The sequence below is a fragment of the Papaver somniferum genome, unplaced genomic scaffold (assembly GCF_003573695.1).
Source record: "Papaver somniferum cultivar HN1 unplaced genomic scaffold, ASM357369v1 unplaced-scaffold_132, whole genome shotgun sequence".
NCBI lineage: Eukaryota > Viridiplantae > Streptophyta > Magnoliopsida > Ranunculales > Papaveraceae > Papaver > Papaver somniferum.
In genome coordinates this window covers 17,862,648-17,881,364 of record NW_020622381.1, presented here as the reverse complement: position 1 = coordinate 17,881,364, position 18,717 = coordinate 17,862,648, and the positions used below count along the sequence as shown (strand labels likewise).

Genomic DNA, 18,717 nt, shown 5'->3' with positions numbered 1-18,717 from the left:
GAAGAAATTGACTTCACAACCGAGAGATTAATCTCCCACCGTGGTCGCCAATTGTTTATAGGTGAAAACTATTCCTGCGGAATTTGGTAATTTGGGGTGTGGATGAGGAATGAATCTAAACCCTAAACAAATGCACTGCACGGGAGTGCTTTGTGATTCGAGAAATCAATCTGTACAATTCTGGCCTAAACCAAGAAATGGTCGTTCCAGACTTGCTTCGGTCACAAAGTGAAGGAGATAGGGTTGATCTTAGGGAGGGAAGCGAAGAAGGTGTTGAGATTGTGAAGGTGTTGGCTATGTATGACTTGTATCAGAAAGTTGAACTGGCTTGCAGAATGTAAGCTATCAGTTTCGGTGTTTGAATACGGTTGTATCAACACTTGCTTCTGTTGTCTTGTCTTGTTTGAAAATAGGGAGGAGAACCTATTTATACAAGTCATTGAGCCTAACCTACGTCTCTCATGGGAAGTGGAGAAAGTGGAGTGATGGAGTAGTGGAGTTGCGTGTGTTATCGTTACACGATCAGTCTTTCCCACTTCTCCCATCATCACTAATCGTCCATGACTTCCTGACACGTTCTTGTGATGGCGCGTTGTGCACTGCACGCTGTAAACCGCCAGACCAATACCCCAGTATGTATCCCCCAGTTTGTGACATGATTGATGTCTCGAATATGCAGATCGTGGGACCCACAAAAGGTATCATGTAATGCTAGGTTAAATAACTAAGTTATTTGGGAATTTGGTACTTGTAAAATATCACGTGAATTCTATGCGTGTTGTAGTTGCAGGAAATCCTTTACTACACCCCTCATATGATATCATTATTAATCAAATCATGTTTAGGTTTACACTCTTAATTTTATTGATCAATCTTTGAAGGTTCTTACAAGTAAAGATAAAGAAATTAAGAATGGTCTCTGCTCTAGAATTTCTCTCTCCTATTTACTTGTTTCTTACTCAAAAAAGATCTCACGTCCTCTTTACAACTCGAACGACTATTTATAAGGAAATACATAATGTTAATTTCGCAAACTCTCTAATTTTCGCAGGACTATCATATTTATCTCGTGATCTTAGCTGGCGTCATTTATTTTATAATTTCTGAAATTTTTCTGCGACGCTGTTGTGCTGTGTCATTGATAATTTCGCTAAAACATTGGCATTGCGAGATTCTGATCCTACATCATGCCTCTTCTCATATCTTCTCTGCAAAGTAGAGAATGATGTGAGAAATGCCGCAGCTGTTCATCTTTTTATATTCTGCATTTATCACACGTATTCTTTCATCCATTTGTTTCTTGACACGTCTTCTGTAACCGCTACTTTTCAACCGCTCACGTCTCTTCGTCTTAATGGTGTTTATTTCTTCGATTAAAAAAAATCTCCTTTATATCCTCTTCTTACTCTTCTTTCTATTTTTCTTTTTACTTTCTCTTCTATTTTAATTCTCTCATCTCTGCAACTCTGTTATTCTTCTGCAAGTTCTGCTGCTGTAACTTTTTCCCCCTTCAATCCTCGTTATTTTTATTCATTCCCATACTATATATTCAAACATGGCTCCAAGTGGTCATAGATATGAAAAGAATTTACAAGATGTCCAAAAAGATCTTGCTGATAAAGGTTTCACACTCTCCACCATTCCTGGTGAAAATGCCAAATCAATTCTTTCTGTCAAACTTTTCTCTGATCAGTATTGTGATGATCAATCAATCATAATTTCGCTAGGTCAGATTCTCGCAGGTCTCCCTATTCCTCTTTATAACCCAGATCTTCCTTTATTTTATGAAATTCTCGCTCACTCGGGATTTTCGCGAGCTATCTTCCAACTGAGTGGGGATTGCATCCGTCTGATGCTAGAGTTCGCTAATCGTGGTGCTGGTAGAGGATCTCTTTACTCCAAAGAACTTACAGATCCTAAATTCGCAAACCTAGAGATAGTTGTTGAGAAATACACAGTAGCGAATTTCTTTGAGAACTATGAACTTATCTCCATGAAGAAAGAGAATACTCGCTGGGGTATTCGCTTAAAAGGAAAGATAACAATGATGAAGCCAAAATTCTCATGCAAGATATTGACTGGCATTCTGGTAAAAACACAACTCCTCGCCAATCGAAAGATGATAAATGGTGTGTTTTTCCTTTAATGCTAAAAGGACCCTACATTGATGGGTCAAATGTTCTTCCTGCGAATCTCGCTGCTTATCAACCTTGGGTTTTCTCTTGGCCCGAGAAGGAGAAATAGGTATTTTTCTTCCCATTTAACTCACTTTATATTTCTTTATTGATTTTTATTATTCTGTTCGCTAACTCTTGTGACATTCCGCGGATCCAAAAACTGAAAGATAGTTATAACAGGACTGGGAAATCTAGTGCTCTGTTAGCTCTTCGCTCATACACAGATGAGGTAAGAAATTTTCACTTATGATTCTAAATTTTCTTCAATTTTCTATTATGATTTTAAACAGTATACTGTTACTTCCATGCTTCCATTTCTTATTTCTATCTGTGTGTGAAGATTATTGCTTAAGTATAAGAATTTGTCGATGTTGCGAAGATTGGTGATAAAGGTAAAGGTGCTCTTCGCAGGGAAAAATCATCTGGTCCTCCTCCAAAGAAAAGTAAAGTTCGTTCTTCTTCTCCTTCAAATATTCCTCCTAACGAAAATTCCGAAAGTGATAAGGGTGATGAGGACAACGATGATCTCGCTGCAAGTGAAGATTCTCCACCTGAATCTTCTATGGCTAAGCTCTCTGGCCTCTTTTCTGATTCTCTACAAGGAATGGGAGATAGCCAATTCGCAAATACCTGCAAAGATCTCGCTACTCTTTGCGATGTCCCTTTACTGGATGGTGATAGCTCTCTTCGTGGAGTTTCTAAATCAGTGACTCCCAACTTCTTGCATTCTCTCAATAGTCTGTTATACTTTTATCCTTTTACTTCTTCATTGTTATAACTCAAAATTTCTTTCTATATTAATATTTTTTATATTTTTTCGCAGGCTGGAAAAGCTTCTTTTGCTGTTGCCTCAGATCTAGAGAGAAGACGTGAAAATCTTGAAAAGAAGAATCTTCAATTTCGCAAAAAGAATGAAGAATTGGAAGCTGAAGTTAAAGGTCTTCGCGAGAAAAATAGACAATTAGAAATTGATTCTTCTTTGTATAAGAAAAAAATATTTAGTCTCCAGCAAGCTAATAATCAGCTTTACGGTATGTTACTTTTCTCTTTTCCCTTTATTCATTCATCCTGTTGTTTTATCTTATTTAAATGATCCTTTTTGCAGACATTTATGGTCTTTCTGATGAAGCTACCCTTCTTCGTTCATTTCCTAATGCCTTGGATAATGATACCCTTCTTGAGCGTCTTAACAATTCCTTAAATAGCTTCTCAAATGATAGAATTTCATCTCTTTCTCTAAATGAGCTTAGATCTAAATTTCGCCTCTTAGAAATTGATCATAGATCTAGTTTAGGCTTAGCCAACCGATTTAAGCGTCTCCTTCTTGATTGTAAGGATAAAACCAATGAGTTAAGAACCAAAATTAGCGGTCTCATAGATGATAAGGATCGCATCTCTGATCAAGGTGCCAAGGCTTTGGCGAAATTCCAAGAGGCTCTTCTTGAAGTTCAACTTGAACGAGATGAAGCTAACCGCAAGAATATCGAACTCTGCGAAAGGGAAAATCAAATTCGTTCTCGTCTTCTTATAAGTAGTGAGGATGAATTTGTTTGGGCTGCGAAAATCTTAGATGATGCTAGAAAAGATTTAGGTGTAAATGTTAGTCTTCAAGTTGAGCATACAGCCTTGATTAGAGATATGATTTCTGACAGAGAAGGTTACTAACTTCTCTTCTTTATTAATCTTTCGCTTCTTATGAATTCTCATCAAGTTAATAATTGATTGTCTTTTGCTCACAGATTCTGAGAATAGATATCGTGAAAAGATTGGGGAACTCGAAGCTGAAAAGGAGGAACTCGCAAAGAATCTTTCTTCGCGCAACGACAAGTATTCCAGATTAAAGAATCAAATCAAGATCACTGTTGCGAATTTTAAGAATGATGTTATGCATTTTCGCAATCAAACTATCCAAATGGTTTGTGACGATCATAATATCCCACATTCTGATTATCCTTGTCTCTTGGAAGAAATCCCACAGAATACTCCCAGTTTGATTATCTCTAATAGCGAAGCTGACGATGAAGAATATGATAGTGATGGAAGTTCTGATAGTGATGAAGATTCTGACGCAGACGAAGAAGGGAACAAGTCTGATGAAGATAATGAAGGATTAACTAAGAATTAGTCTTTATTTTTTTTCTTTGATTCTTTGTAATACTTGTACATTTATTTCTTGTTTATGTATATTTGTTTTTCTTTCATTTTGACCTGCATTAATTAAAACAATTCTTCTTTGCAATATAGTTAATCAATATAATCATTAATTCTTGAATCTTTGAGTAAATCTATTATATGGAGGCAAATAACATTTTCTAATTTCATACATTCCCATACTTGCCTCTGTTATTTGAATCCAAATGAGAGATCTCATAAAAAAATTCTTATTGTATAACTTCACAATCTTATACGAAGTGAATTTTGTTTCTTTTCAAAATCTCATTCATGTGTGGTCTTATTTTTCCTTCCTAATTAAATGTTTTATTATGCCACCTCTTGTCATTGCGACAAAATCGCAGGACGTCCTTGCACTTTCATGCAAAAACCCGTTGATCTTGTCTTATCCTTTTCTTTTGTATTATTGCCTCTTCAGGATTGTTGCACAAATATGACAAGCCTTAATATCCTTGCGAATAAGAAGCCTCATGACATTTGCGTCTTAAGACACTTATCATCTCCCTAATGGATGGTGCCGCCCTTATCTCCCCCTGGTTGCCCTTTCAAGGAGGCTTAATTCTACCATACAAGGTTAGCTCCTCCTATCCAGTCTTAACAACAACCAGTTGTTTTCGCAGCCTCTTATCCCTTTTACCTATAAGGCTTATGGTTACGAGACTGCACCCTAAGTGGGGTTTTCTTCAGGCCGAGTGCAGTATAAGCCAAGACTTGTCAAGAATGGAAAAGTACGCTTCAAACGTCTCTGGCACTCTTGACTCAACCGTGTACCTCGGCGCCTTGATCAGATCTGCACTCCTTGGGAGAGTCCTTATTACCTTAGTCGCCCAACCTAAGTCATATGCTTAAGCTGAGAATCCAAGGTGCCTCTCCCGGACGGGCTTCATTGACCCCAAATCTCCATGACTCAGGTTCCGGTGGCGGTGTAGCCTTTCCCTAAGCCATGCAACAGGTACCCCCTTATATGACGTACTTTAGGTCTTACATTTGCCTCTTGCGAAATTGTATTCGCGAACTAGGGTGTACGCCATAAAGGTTCGCCTCTTTCTCTTTTGTCATTTTTCTCTGATTACTTTATGTAAAATTCATTATCTCTGCGAGAGTCTCGCAAATCATCATATTGTATCTGAATTTCGCAATGTCAATTTTGCCATTCAATCAAATGTATTTTTGAGAATTTTGCTTATTGCGAGAGTATCGCAACAACTTAATCATTCATACATTTCCTGTTTTTATTACCTTTGTCATCCTCTGCTTCTTTATTATTTTCTGTCACTGCTTCCTTAGTAGTGGTATGTTCATTATTTTTATTCTGAGCTAGCATTAGTTTCGCAACATCTCTTCTCCTTTCTTTTCGATTATATCCACCATCAACCTCTCACTTCTTTGTGTATCTTTGATTTTGTGTCGCCAGTTTTCCTTCTTGTTTGCTCTTCCTTCGCAAGATTCTATCTCAGTTTCGTAACACCTCTTTCCTTCAACCCAATCTCCCTTTATGATTCCTACACCACCGGGGTGAGGGAATTTGATGCACTGGTGGAAAGTTGAATCTACACCTAGAATCCCATGTAGCCAAGGTCGACCAATTAACGCATTGTAGGGTGATTCTACATCAACGACACAGAATAAGATTTCAGAAGATATTCCCTTCAATAAAATTCGCATAGTAACCTCCCCTTTAGGCTTGTTAGCAGTACCATTTAAACCATATATCTTATATGTTGATGGTATAAGATCATCATCTCTTCCACGCATGGTTTTATAAGTATGATAAAATAAGATGTTCACAGAGCTTCCAGTATCGATTAGAATTCTATTGATTGCCCATGAATCTTCAGCTTCATCATCCTCATCTTCTTCCGGTTTTGGATTAATTTCTAATTTTACTACCAATGGATTGTCATGCACCTCTTCTCCTTCGGGAATTTCTTCTGCGGTAAAAGAAATGATCTGTTTCTGTCATTCCTCTAGTGGCGAGATTTTCGCAATATTCATAATTTCTCTTCCATCATTATCTCTTGCGAACACTCTACTCAAAACATTATCATGAATATATTCAATTGTCTTATATGAATGTACGGTAGAGTGACAGAATAGATTTTTTGCTTTTGTACCAACTTCTATGAAGAATGTTTCTTTCTTTTTCATCGTATTCACTTTGTGATGTTCTGGTGGTGGTGACAGTGGTTGAGATTGTGGATGCCCTACCAAAAAGTCATTTAGTTTTCCTTGATCTATCATTCTCAAAATAATTCTTTTTACATTTCTGCAATCATTTGTGGTATGTCCATGAAAATGATGATAAGAACAAAACTCATGACTTCTGTGGTTTGGAGGTGGTTCCGTTCCCATGTTCCATGGTGTTGGTATATTCTCCATCAAGATTATAGTTTCCCATATCTTCTCCACACTTGTATTTAGAGGTGGCATCTTGATTTCTTCCCATACTACCTTGTGACCTCCTTGTCCTCTATCATAGTTTTGTCTTTGACCTCCATAAGTTTCTTGCGGTTGATCGAGTCTTTGAATCTTGTTATTTCCTCCACGATTTTAGAAATTTATTTCTCTTTCATACTCTTCTTGATCTCGGCTTCCCATAGCTACCAGTTTCTGTTGATTGTTACTTGTCACCTTCTCTTGTTGTACTTGCGAAGTATTCTCCACTGTGTTTATTAGCTTGGGTAATAAGCTTGCATTCGCTGTTTGTGAGCTGGTGTTCACAACTGGATATGATTCCATTTCATTTTGCCTTTCCTCTAGAGCAATGTATTCTTCTTGAAGTTATCGCAATTCATTCATTGTGATCGTATTCTTGACTCTGAAAATTTGGACATACAATAGGTTTGTTGCAAACATAACATTGATAAATGATAATATAAGATATCTCGCATCTACACGGCCAGCCATTTCGCTACACATAGTTCTCCATCTTTTAGTCAGGTGTTTCAAACTTTCGCCAATCCTTTATTTTAATCCAAACACATCTTCTATACCAGATCGCGAGGAATTATTACTTATATATGCCCCCAAGAATGTAGTCTGCAAATTATTGAAGGAGGTTATTGTGTTCTTTGGTAGACCTTCAAACCATTTTAACGCCTCTCCTGTTAATCTGGATGCGAAATATTTGCATAATACGGCATCATGATTTTCCCATTGTAACATGCACCTCACATAGGCTTTAATGTGTTGAATTGCACAAGTTGTTCCATCAAAAATCTGGTTAATGCGGGCAAATTGCATTTCGGTGGTATTCCTCCTAATTGTACTTCCCTTGTAAATGGAGTTTTCGCAGCTTCTTCTATTGCTTCATCCAATTGTCTTCTACCTACTTCTCCTCTATTATTTAGCATTCCTCTCATTTCTTCTATTTCTTTCAATATTTGTTTATTTACACCTGAATCTTGATCCATTGGTCTCTTTAATTTCGCCTCTCTTCTTCTGCGTTCATGTCTATCTTCTCTCGCGAAATTTTGCATTTCTTCTTCATTATCCTCATCTCGTCTTCTTCTGCGATTCTCTTCTTCATCTTTATCTTGAATTCGCAAATGATGATGCCTTTCATTTTCCCCTCCATGATTTTGTTCATTTCTTATCAATTCAATTCGCTGTCTTTCAGCCGTCCTCTTTACTCTCTCATACTCCTCATTGAGATTACCGTTATTCCGGTTTTTTTGTATGCCTTCTTTCTCGATTGTCATGATTATTCTGGCGAATTGTCTCCTGAAGCTCTTGTTCTTCCATTTCCTCTCTCAATCTTTCACGTTCGCATATTAAACGTGCTTGTTCAGCATAATGTCTTTCAATTTCTTCTTCAATTGTCTGTTGATTTCTTTGAGTTTCTCTCACATGTAAAATTCTTCTTCCTTCCTCTCGATTTCCTTCGCCATCTTGGTCATTTCGTCCCTGATGTTGTCCGTTCTCTTGATTTCCACCATTTTGTCCATCATCAAAAGTTTCATTTTGTGAAACGTAACGATCATCATCTCTTTCTCTATTTTCACGATATTCTTGATTAGGATTTGATATTTCTTCTTGAATATTGTTTCCAGCATTGATTGTGGGTGAGTTTCGCCTTATTTCTCTTCTAGTCGATCTTGAATATGATTTTGTAATACTTCTCGATCTTCTATTCTGTAGTCTTATATTCTCCATCCTTAATTCGTGATTTTGCCTTGTTAAATTTGCACGTTCTTCTGCCTCAACTCTTCTTGCTTCATGTATTATTCGTCTCAAAGTTTCTAATGCTCCAATTTCCTCATCTCCATGAATTATTCCTTCATATGCTTCTTGATTTCTCTCTTCCTGTCTATAATTTCTGTTTTGTTGCTCTTCTTCTACTTCTTCTGCCGAATTTGATTGCCAAGTGTGTATGCTCACCCTATCATAATCTATATTTCTCCCTTAAACTAGTGTTTGTTGAATTGGTGGTTGAATTTGATTTTCTCTATTACTTCTCATTCTAGTAGATTCTCCCATTTCACTTCTTTCTCTTCCAGCAATTCTTTTGCTTCTTCTAACAGTAGTCGGTTGCTCGGATGTATTTCTTCTTCTAGCCATTTCTTCAATGTTAACAATATTGCAAGAAATTATGGAAACTTCTTAATCAATCACTCTAAATTTTCACAAATCTCAATATCAATCTTCAGCTTTTTTTAGAATAATCTTCAACACCTCCCTGTTTCTAGCGCCATTATGTAGTTGCAGGAAATCCTACACTACACCCCTCATATGATTTCATTATTAATCAACTCATTTTTAGGTTTACACTCTTAATTTTATTGATCAGTCTTTGAAGGTTCTTACAAGAAAAGATAAAGAAATTAAGAATGGTCTATGCTCTAGAATTTCTCTCTCCTATTTACTTGTTTCTTACTCAAAAAAGATATCACGTCCTCTTTACAACTCGAACGACTATTTATAAGGAAATACATAATGGATGACAGCTAATCTGTCTTTTATTTTCGGGTATGGTCTGCGACATTCTCGCAACCTTACAAATGTTAATTTCGTAAACTCTCTAATTTTCGCAGGACTATCATATTTTTCTCGTGATCTTAGCTGACGTCATTTATTTTATCATTTCTGAAATTGTTCTGCGACGCTGTTGTGTTGTGTCATTGATAATTTCGCTAAAATATTGTCATTGCGAGATTCTGATCCTACACTTGTAATGCATCGAATATATTCAGCATGTATGAAGCATTGTTATTGAGCGTCTTAAAATAGCATCATGTCCAGCCTACTTCATATGATGGTTTGGAGGCTGCGCAAGCAAGTCCTCTCTTGGCCGACCACATGATGTGGTAGAGTTGCGGATGGTAATCACCGCGACACCTCATTGACCAACTAAATCCTAACCAGAGTTGTATAACCAAGCAGGTGAAGTTGAACGGAAGAGATAATATTTGAGACACTCATCTGCGACAGTTAGTGGAATTAGGGTTTATGAAGAGGTGCGCAAGCATCACTCTTCAGCTTGGTCGAATCCAATTTGGGACACGATTTTGGCAAGGCCTATTGGGCATGCGTGTAGACGGCATGCCGGTGTACATTCCCATACCTCATTGTCTCGTGAAAGTGTAATCTAGATCGCTCAATTTGTCCGGCAAAGAGGAGCGGCTAGGATTGCTTTGCGACAGAGATTTTGTGCCGCAAAGGCCGCGCGTCATGCCAACTTTGGGCGCGCGTTTCGAGGCGACCAAGCCTGGTCGGTCTTGGCCGATTAGTCTGGTGTGCAGACGACGGGCTGATGTACACGCCTGTATTTCATTGTCCCATAGAAACGTGATCTAAGCCACTCAATTTGTCCGGCAAAGTTGAGTGGTCGAGATTAGTTTGCAATCGGGAGGTGTGACCACGCCTAGTTTGGGCGTGCGAATCAAGGCGACCAGGCATGATATGCCTTGGTCGATCAGGTGTGGAGATAGATGGGCCCACGGTGATCATGTTGATGCGCACCGGACCTGCCTAGTCTATTCCTGGACCCTTCATTCGTGCAGGAGAAAATGGATGCTCGTGATGTTAAAACCCTAATTAGGGTTTCACCGGAAGTGCGTCATGCCTTGTTTGGGCGTACAAACTGGAACGACCAACTATAGTTGGTCCTGACCGATAAGTCATGTATGTAGGCGGGCCCACGGTGATTGTGTTGACATGCTCTGGGCCCTTTGAATCTACATCTACACCCTTCATCTATGCCTGCGAAGATGGATGGTTGAGACTACTTTGCGATACATGTAATGTGTCGCAAACCCTAATTTAGAGTTTCTCGTCCACGCTGTTTTGTATGGACGTATTGGCAAGCCATGCTACCCTTTTGGGGAGGCCGACTATGTGGGTCCGTATTGGGCCGGTGGTGAATACTCCAATACCTGCTTGAGGGTTATTCGATCTGAGCCATCCAATCATGCTGGTGAAGTTGGATGGTCGTGATCGTTTGTGAGACTGATATGGACAGTCCAAATGCTCAATCGGGATAGTATAACACTCCGAGAGTTATAGCCTGTACGGGTATTTCGTACATGCTTCATTATTAATGTTTGGAGATCCGTGTTGCTCTGCTGAGAGCAACACTCAGTCGTCATGTCGCACCAATGATAAGAGTGGATCAGTACAGGAAAATAAGGCTGGTCATACATTAATAATGTTATAAATTCACGAGGTATATGGGATTGTTGCTACATGCTCCATTATAGGTGAATTAGTAAAGTGGAGAAGTATTCATCACTTATCAGTGGCTCTATCCTTTGCAGGATGTTAGCGCATAAATATAGTTTTACAATTTTATCCCTGAACTAAAATTCACCATCAACACCAGCTTATTTCTCACAGCAGAAGAGAGTAAAGGCGGTGGAATAATGAGATAAACTCGACCTAGTTTATCCCCATTCCTGAAGAGACGGGAGAATTGCTTCGCACGACACGAAAAGCAATCCTTATCTTCACCGACTTGAGATTAGAGAATTCAGCTATAAATAGGTCATCTATTTTCCAAGCTACGATGATTTTTCTCATAACCTCTCAGAGCAATTCTTCTTCAAACCCTAGAATTCTCTAATCTCTCTTCATATGCTTCCCTTCCTAAGACCATCCCTAAATCTCTTCCATGTGACTGAAGCAGCCTTTGAACGGACACTGTGCGTGGTTTAGGCAAAGACTGTTCAAGCTCAACCTCCCGTAACTCACTTTCAGAAACCCTAGAATCCCAATTCTAACCTCTCTCAGATTTTAGGTAACTACAACCGTACCTAAACGTGTATATTGAGTTGGCTCAATAACAGTTAACCGAAGTTATCCATATGAACACTTTTAGTTTAGCCATATTCACCTAACACTTTTAGATCAAATATGATGATCAATCAATCATGATAGATAATCATACGAATCTAAATGTGCTTTAAGAGAGTTATTCAAATGTTCACCATCTCATACAAATATTCATGAATAATTTGAAACATATTTGGTTTGGTTTGTAGTTGTACAAAGTACTTATACAAGAACCAATTCATGAACATAATGCCACAGTTTGCAAAACAAGTTCGCATACCTTATTTTGTTAAAGTTCCAGGGACTTTAGTTCGCAAATGAACTTGAGTTCATGAGTATGAATTGTCATACTTACCGATTTTAGAACCTAACCACGGTGTTCACAAACTGAGTACGCGAACCAAAGTTTCGGACGTAGCCTAGTCTTGCCGTTCGCAAACCACAATTCCGGAGCTTTCACAGGTAAACCCGTTTGCAAACAAGAGTTCCGGACCTGAAGTAGAACTTCACAGTTCGCATACTATGTACGCATACTTTTTTATATCTAGACATTGGTAGTAGTTCTAAAACTCTCATTTAATGATTGAAACATCCTTAAAAGACAACAACGGTAATCTTACACATACAACTAGCTTCAAATAATTTTCAAGTGATTATTTGATCAATACGAAACCTCCCAAGTTAACATCAAATGATTGTCTCACACAAATCATGTAAGATGTTCAAGGTAATTTTCACATAATCATCTTGACTTAATATTTAGTTTCCAACAAATAAATTGTCTACAACTAAATTCGTCAAGTAGATAATGAAGTTTAGCTAAAGCTAAAAAGCTTCAAATACGTATTTCGAGAAATATATAAACGAGATAAACTCGACTCAGAAATTTCAAATCTTATACTATAATAAAGAGAAGGAGTACTTTTCGACCGTCACGGTTTTTGGTCGTCCGGAATTGACAAGCCCATTATACCCCTCCATGACTTTAGACTTACTAGCGGGCCTTCGTAACAACGGAGAGGGAAAAGGATACATTTGTAAAATAACGAGTTTTAATTTTTCTAAAACCTTCGCATCTCCTTCGTCTCTCCAGTTTGTTCCTCCTCCTCTCTGCCACCCTCTTATCCACCTCTTCTTCCAGGGGCAGATTCATTTTCTTTGATTGTCACTCAACAAGCTAACAAAAAATTCAATCATCCTTCACCATTTCCGCCTCTATTACTCATTCACCACTAATAACATCACCACCATCATATCCAACACCACCACCAAATTATCCACCGTTTCACCACCAACACCATCGCCACCACCGTAATCAGCACCACCACCACCATACTGATACAAATTTCCTAATTTCAATCACCGATTTTGTCCAGCACCACCAGCAAATTCATCCAAATTTATGAGTTTCACTCACCAATTGTGTACTCCTTTCATATTAGGGTTTCAACTAACTTATTTGAACACTAAATTACGGTAATAACAAAGATTGAATTGCAGAATTGTAGAACAGTGTGAATTGCAGAATTGGTTATTTTTCTTCCCTTAATCAGGTTAGTGTTAAACTTATTGAGTTAGTAATTTCAAATTTTAATTGGGAATAACATGTTTAATGATTGGGTTAACGTTAGTTTTAAATTAAAGTAGATACAAGCAGTTTGAAGTTTCTCATATCCATGTTTAAGTTCAACTTTTTTTTTGTTTGAAGCATATGTTTAAGTTCATGAGGTCCTCAAATGAGACTATTGTATAAATATTAAACTTGTTGATGTAAAAAGCATAAGATCTTTGTAATAATGTTGGTTTGTTTTGGGGGTTGTGCAAGAAGCAAGGATGGAAGTTAACTGCATGGAGTACAATTCGATCCAAATGGTGTCACAATTTAAGTATCTTCAAAAAACATCACCAATTGGATTAAATAGGTTCAGAAAACAGTACCAATTGGGTTCCAATTAAATGAAGGACAAGTCACTTCATCCCCGTCAAAGTCCTAGACTAACAGAGATACAATGACAAAGGGATGCTCTACTACAGGTTTGTCGAGTTTTGGATAAAGAAAAGTACAAATCGATGACTGTAAATGCAAAGGATGCAAATCTATAAAGACGTCGAAATTCTTACAATTCGATGACTAAACATGAAAAGGAAGCTTATATACAAAGACGTTCAAATGCTTATCATTTGAAGAAAACAAAAGGTGGTGGAAACACAATTCAGGGGACAGGAAGTTGCAAGAATAACTCTCAAGGTAATGTAGTAGTTTTCTTTACAATTCGGTGGTTTTATTTACTGTATTAACATAAAAGACTAATGGTAGTGTGTTCTTTTATATATCAATCTAGGGATTTGCAGTACTTTAGTTGTATATGCATGCAAATGACTAACTTTTAATGGTGTGAATGTGCCGCAAGTTTGGTTCTTAAGTGCACTAAGATTAGGAATCGTAACTTCATATTAATTTCAGTGCTCCTGTGTTCGATATGCACATGGTTAGAACGACCAGAAACCAATCAAAAACAATTGAACACTTGTGGATACAATGGACTCTATTGTATTTGATTTTAAAAAGTTATATATATTCCATTTTAATGTATGTTGTTTTTGGTCTTTTGCGTCATTGGCCATTATTTTCCCATTTTAGTAGAGCTATTTAGAAGTTGGAAGTGATAACTACAACACCCAAAAATGATGGTAACTTAGATTCGTTTACCTTTTTCTGATTTATATTTCACTCACAATAGTAATTTTACCATGATCGAAAGAATTTGGATACAACTTTGAGGGGTAATATATTGAGGGTCAGTTGAACTTAATCGCGTGGTCTTAAAATAGTTATTTATTAGTTAATTTTGATGATATTTTTAGCCATCCTTAATTGTGTGTGCATGTGCGTTTTTTTTTTTGGTTCGTAGATGGAGCTTGCGCGCACACAATGTCACAAGTCGAGAATAATTTGTGGATAGGCATAGCAGTACGGTTATAATGGTGATGGTAAAGGAGTGTCTAGGCACTTGGATTACTGGATATTAGTTGATGCAAGGTAAAGCCTCAAAAAAAAAAAATTGTTTTCATTCGCAAACGAAAAAAGGAAGAAGATTTGATTGAAACAAAACAATGGAATGGTCTTATCACGTCTTTGCTTCGGGTGATATAAGTACATTTGACCATGAAGAGAATGTGAGGATGTTGCCATCAAATGATCTCATATTGAAGAGATCTTGAACTATATGACTCTTTATGCATCAGTTTTGGATCGTAGGTTCAAGAGGCGGGTGCATCGCACATGCGGTTTTACTAGTGTGTATAATGCAAAGTCTATATAGCTATACGACTTAGTCTCCTTAGAAGATAGAATAAAATAGACTTCTGAGTGATAAATAAGTTTTAGTCTCCACATACCTTTTGTTGATGAAGTTTCTCTAAGCTCTTCAGTAGATCTTCTTCTTCAATTGGTGAATGGTGTGAAGTCTAATGCTCAACTACCCACTTATATCCTAATCCGAGACATAGCTATAAGTAGACTAGAATCAAGTATATAGTTTTGATCAACTAAAATTGACAAACAAGTTTGAGATAACAACGCTTGCGAGTTCGACCGAACAATGCTCTAACACATACAATAAGTACAAACCAGAGATGGAAAGCCAATATAATCTATTTTTATATGTTTCTTCCTTGTTCCCAAATCCTCTAAAATCATGTCAACCCTTTTCACTAGTGGCTTAGTTAAATCAACTATCACAATGACTTTGTATTCTCCATCATGCAAACCAATCATCAACATAACTTCACCAATTTGTTTAGCTACTTTTCTTTCCATATACACTCTATCAGAAATAAAACTAGTGAACTTGAAAACACTCCAGAAGATACATTTATTAAAGTTAAGATCAGAGTGCCTAACCTGATTTATTTTTTTCCCAAAAGACAAAAGTTTACCCTTTACGGAAGCATTTGACATGACAACTTTAGCAAATTCTATCGGGTCTTCAAAAGATACGAAAAATAGATATTTATTTTTTACCTCTAATTTCCATTCAAGATCCCATTTGTTCTTTAAGCTTCTCCTAACTTGATCTGTGTTATCTTGGATTTAGAAAAACCTTCTTCTTTGAATAATCTTCCCACTAGTTCCATTGTTTCATTGTTCCATCTAATCTAATCTAACAAGATGATAACTGAAACCAAATACTCAATTCTCCTTCATTCTGATCCCACCAAATGCTGATGTAGATAATTATGGTGGGAGTATTCCAAAATGGAGCTCTCTCATTGCTTCTAGCCCCAAACAACCAGAATCGACAATACGAATATATTTACACCACACTTGCACATTCAGTTTGTAAAAACTACCCACTTTTTTTTTCACCAGTACTACGCCAAAAATCTAACCCCACTTCTATGGTTCCATCTCCTTTCGACCCCCACTTCCGCAGCCCGCTAAAGTAACTACTTCTCCTCTTCCTTCCCCTTCTTCTCTACATTCATTCTTTAATCGCATCTCTCTCCTCCAGCAGATGTGAATGTCTCTGTAAAATCAATCATTTCTATTTGATCCAAATGGAGAATGAAGAGACAGAAAAACCAAGACGATGATAATTACCGTATAACAGTATCTCATAGAAATCTGAATTATACTATCTCCGTCCCTAATTAGTTGAGCTATTTGGTTTTAAATTTTGTCCCACAAATAGATGAACCATTTCACTAATCAAGGGGGTATTTCTAAAACTATCCTTTTAGTTGATTGTTGTTACTATAAGAAATATATATAATTTGATAATCATGTTTATATTCGTTATGTAGGTGTTTTAAAATGCTTTTCAACGGTATAAAGTTTACAAAAAACCATGGTATAGTTTAAGAGATAAATCATTTCGAAGTTTTACATGTTATTACCCATAAGAGCATACTTGTAAAAAATATTTAAACATACTCCCATTCTTTTCTTGCCTTAATAATTGTACAAACTACAAATGACTCGACTAATTTGGGGCGGAGGTAGTATGATTATTAATTCATCGGGATGTTGAAGTTTATCTTTTTAATATATCAATCTACTTCTTTTCTATTAGCGTATGTGTTAAATTTTGGGTTTGAACTTGGTAGTAGTTTGCCATTACATCTTACTGGATAGTTACTGAATGATTATAATCACACCTTAGATCATATTGGGTTTTACTAAATTTTCAGATGAATCTGATTAGGTTGTTGCTAATGCAATGCAGGTAACAACAAGAAGGCTATACTGTTTTTGGTTTCGTCCATCTCAATACTGAGATTGAACTACAAATAATTCAATGCAAGTATTGTAAAAAGTTCAGTTAACTGCGTAAACTTTGTGGAATTTCTTAAGCTCTGTTGAAGTTAATTTTCCCCCATCAATCAGTTACATATATATGGGTTTCAGTGGAGGAACATTTAAAATCAGAGGCTTAAGTGTTTGTGAAAATGCCTAAAAGAAATTGGGGCAAAATTTTCTCCCAAGAGCGCCATTGATGGTGCGTGTTCCAATCCTTACATCTATGTTTTTCAGATTATACGGAGAATTATCATATTTCAGTTGTGCGTTCAACCCACTTCCTAACATAATTTATATATGTCTATTTTGGTCCTAGAGTGCTTGAACCAGGAGAACCCAGCAACAATGGTAAGTTACAACAACAAGTCTATAACATATAGACATCTTACTGCCAAAAGGAACATCAAGATTCAATGGTAACTTTGGCATTTAATCCCCTTTTATAAGGATAGGTAATTTATTTCAGTTTAATCCAACTTATAATTATGGATTTGTCTTAAAGATTTCTTCTAAATGAAACCCATCCACAACTGCTCTCAAATCTCTTTTTCTACAAAGTCATGCAGAGACAAACGGGAAAGTGTCAATTGTTGAGGTAGCAATGGTGATCATGTTGAAGGATAGAAGTGGAAAAGTGTCTATTAGTTCCGCTTCGATTTAACACAAAATTAGTTGCACTGACACGGCACACATTCTACTTTGCTTTGACAGGGGTAGTTTCCATTAATATATGATCTGTCGTTTGTTTTATCATTCCGATTTTTTAAGCTTCAAGAAAATGATTTTACAGTCATAGGGTAGATGCGAAGAATTCCTTTCTGTGAAGGTCGGATTACGAACTAGCTTATTTTCTTATTGGACTTCTACTTCGTCCGATCAATTGATTGTTGTTTGGTCGAAATATATGAAACATATAATATTTTTCTCAACTTCGTTGCTTGACATTCATTCTGTGTACTACCTTATCTGTGACACCCAGCTTAAAGAATTCAACAAATATGAAAAGCAATCATCTATGAGACTTCTTTTCTTATGTAATATATAATAACTTTGGCTCATGTAACATGAGATGGAATGTGGCTCTTACGGAACCTTGGATAACGACGGCCTTGCACCTCATGTTAGTATATCAGAACTATCGCCCCGTTATCTTTCCCTATGATGTTTAATTCTAATGATTTCAATAAGACTTTTGTTTTCTGAATCAAGGGACAAGGGCCTTGGTTGAAGATGATGTTAGTGAAAGACCACAAAGTTGACAAACAAGGGCAATCTTCTGAACCAAAAAACTGGAAAGCCTTCGCTGATTTGATGAATTGGGGTGGTACTTATCTTGGAGGCAAAAAAAATATTCACTTTGTTAAAATGACATGAGAATGCCAACGGAATATAGTACGTGGTTAGGTAAACTAAAATTTCCTGTAAATGTCTCTTCGGAAATGTATGAGGTAGACTACATTAACAGGGCCGCAGGATGATTGTCAACAAGGGCAAGCTTCCGTTACAAACGATGTGTCCACGGTGCCAGCATGAGGCATCCTCGTGGTGCGTAGCACGGGTTACTTCCTAGTTGTTTTAATACAAGAAGTAGCTCTTTTGATGAATTCTAAGAGCTTGTTGTTACCTATATCAGAAATTATTGGAAAATATTTGCAGAGGAAACCCTTTCTGTTACTCTATTTTCTTTTATAATTTAAGAAAATATTTTAATTCCTTTGATATTGTTTCGCAATTGCCACTTGGATGATAAATTCTTTGTACCCTTTCATGCATCTACATTTCCTTCTTACAACAAAC

At 36.9% G+C, this 18,717-nt stretch overlaps 2 long non-coding RNA genes across 2 annotated transcripts; both read left to right on the top strand.

Annotated features, from left to right (window-relative positions):
* The first annotated feature begins 12,699 nt into the window (after window positions 1–12,699).
* Window positions 12,700–14,746, top strand: LOC113333313. The gene is made up of 3 exons (XR_003351915.1): window positions 12,700–13,171; window positions 13,447–13,866; window positions 14,531–14,746. It is a non-coding gene; the product is annotated as an uncharacterized LOC113333313 (long non-coding RNA).
* Window positions 14,747–16,635: 1,889 nt separating this feature from the next.
* LOC113332663 lies at window positions 16,636–18,502 on the top strand. The gene is made up of 3 exons (XR_003351641.1): window positions 16,636–17,119; window positions 17,237–18,040; window positions 18,130–18,502. It is a non-coding gene; the product is annotated as an uncharacterized LOC113332663 (long non-coding RNA).
* Window positions 18,503–18,717: the final 215 nt, after the last annotated feature.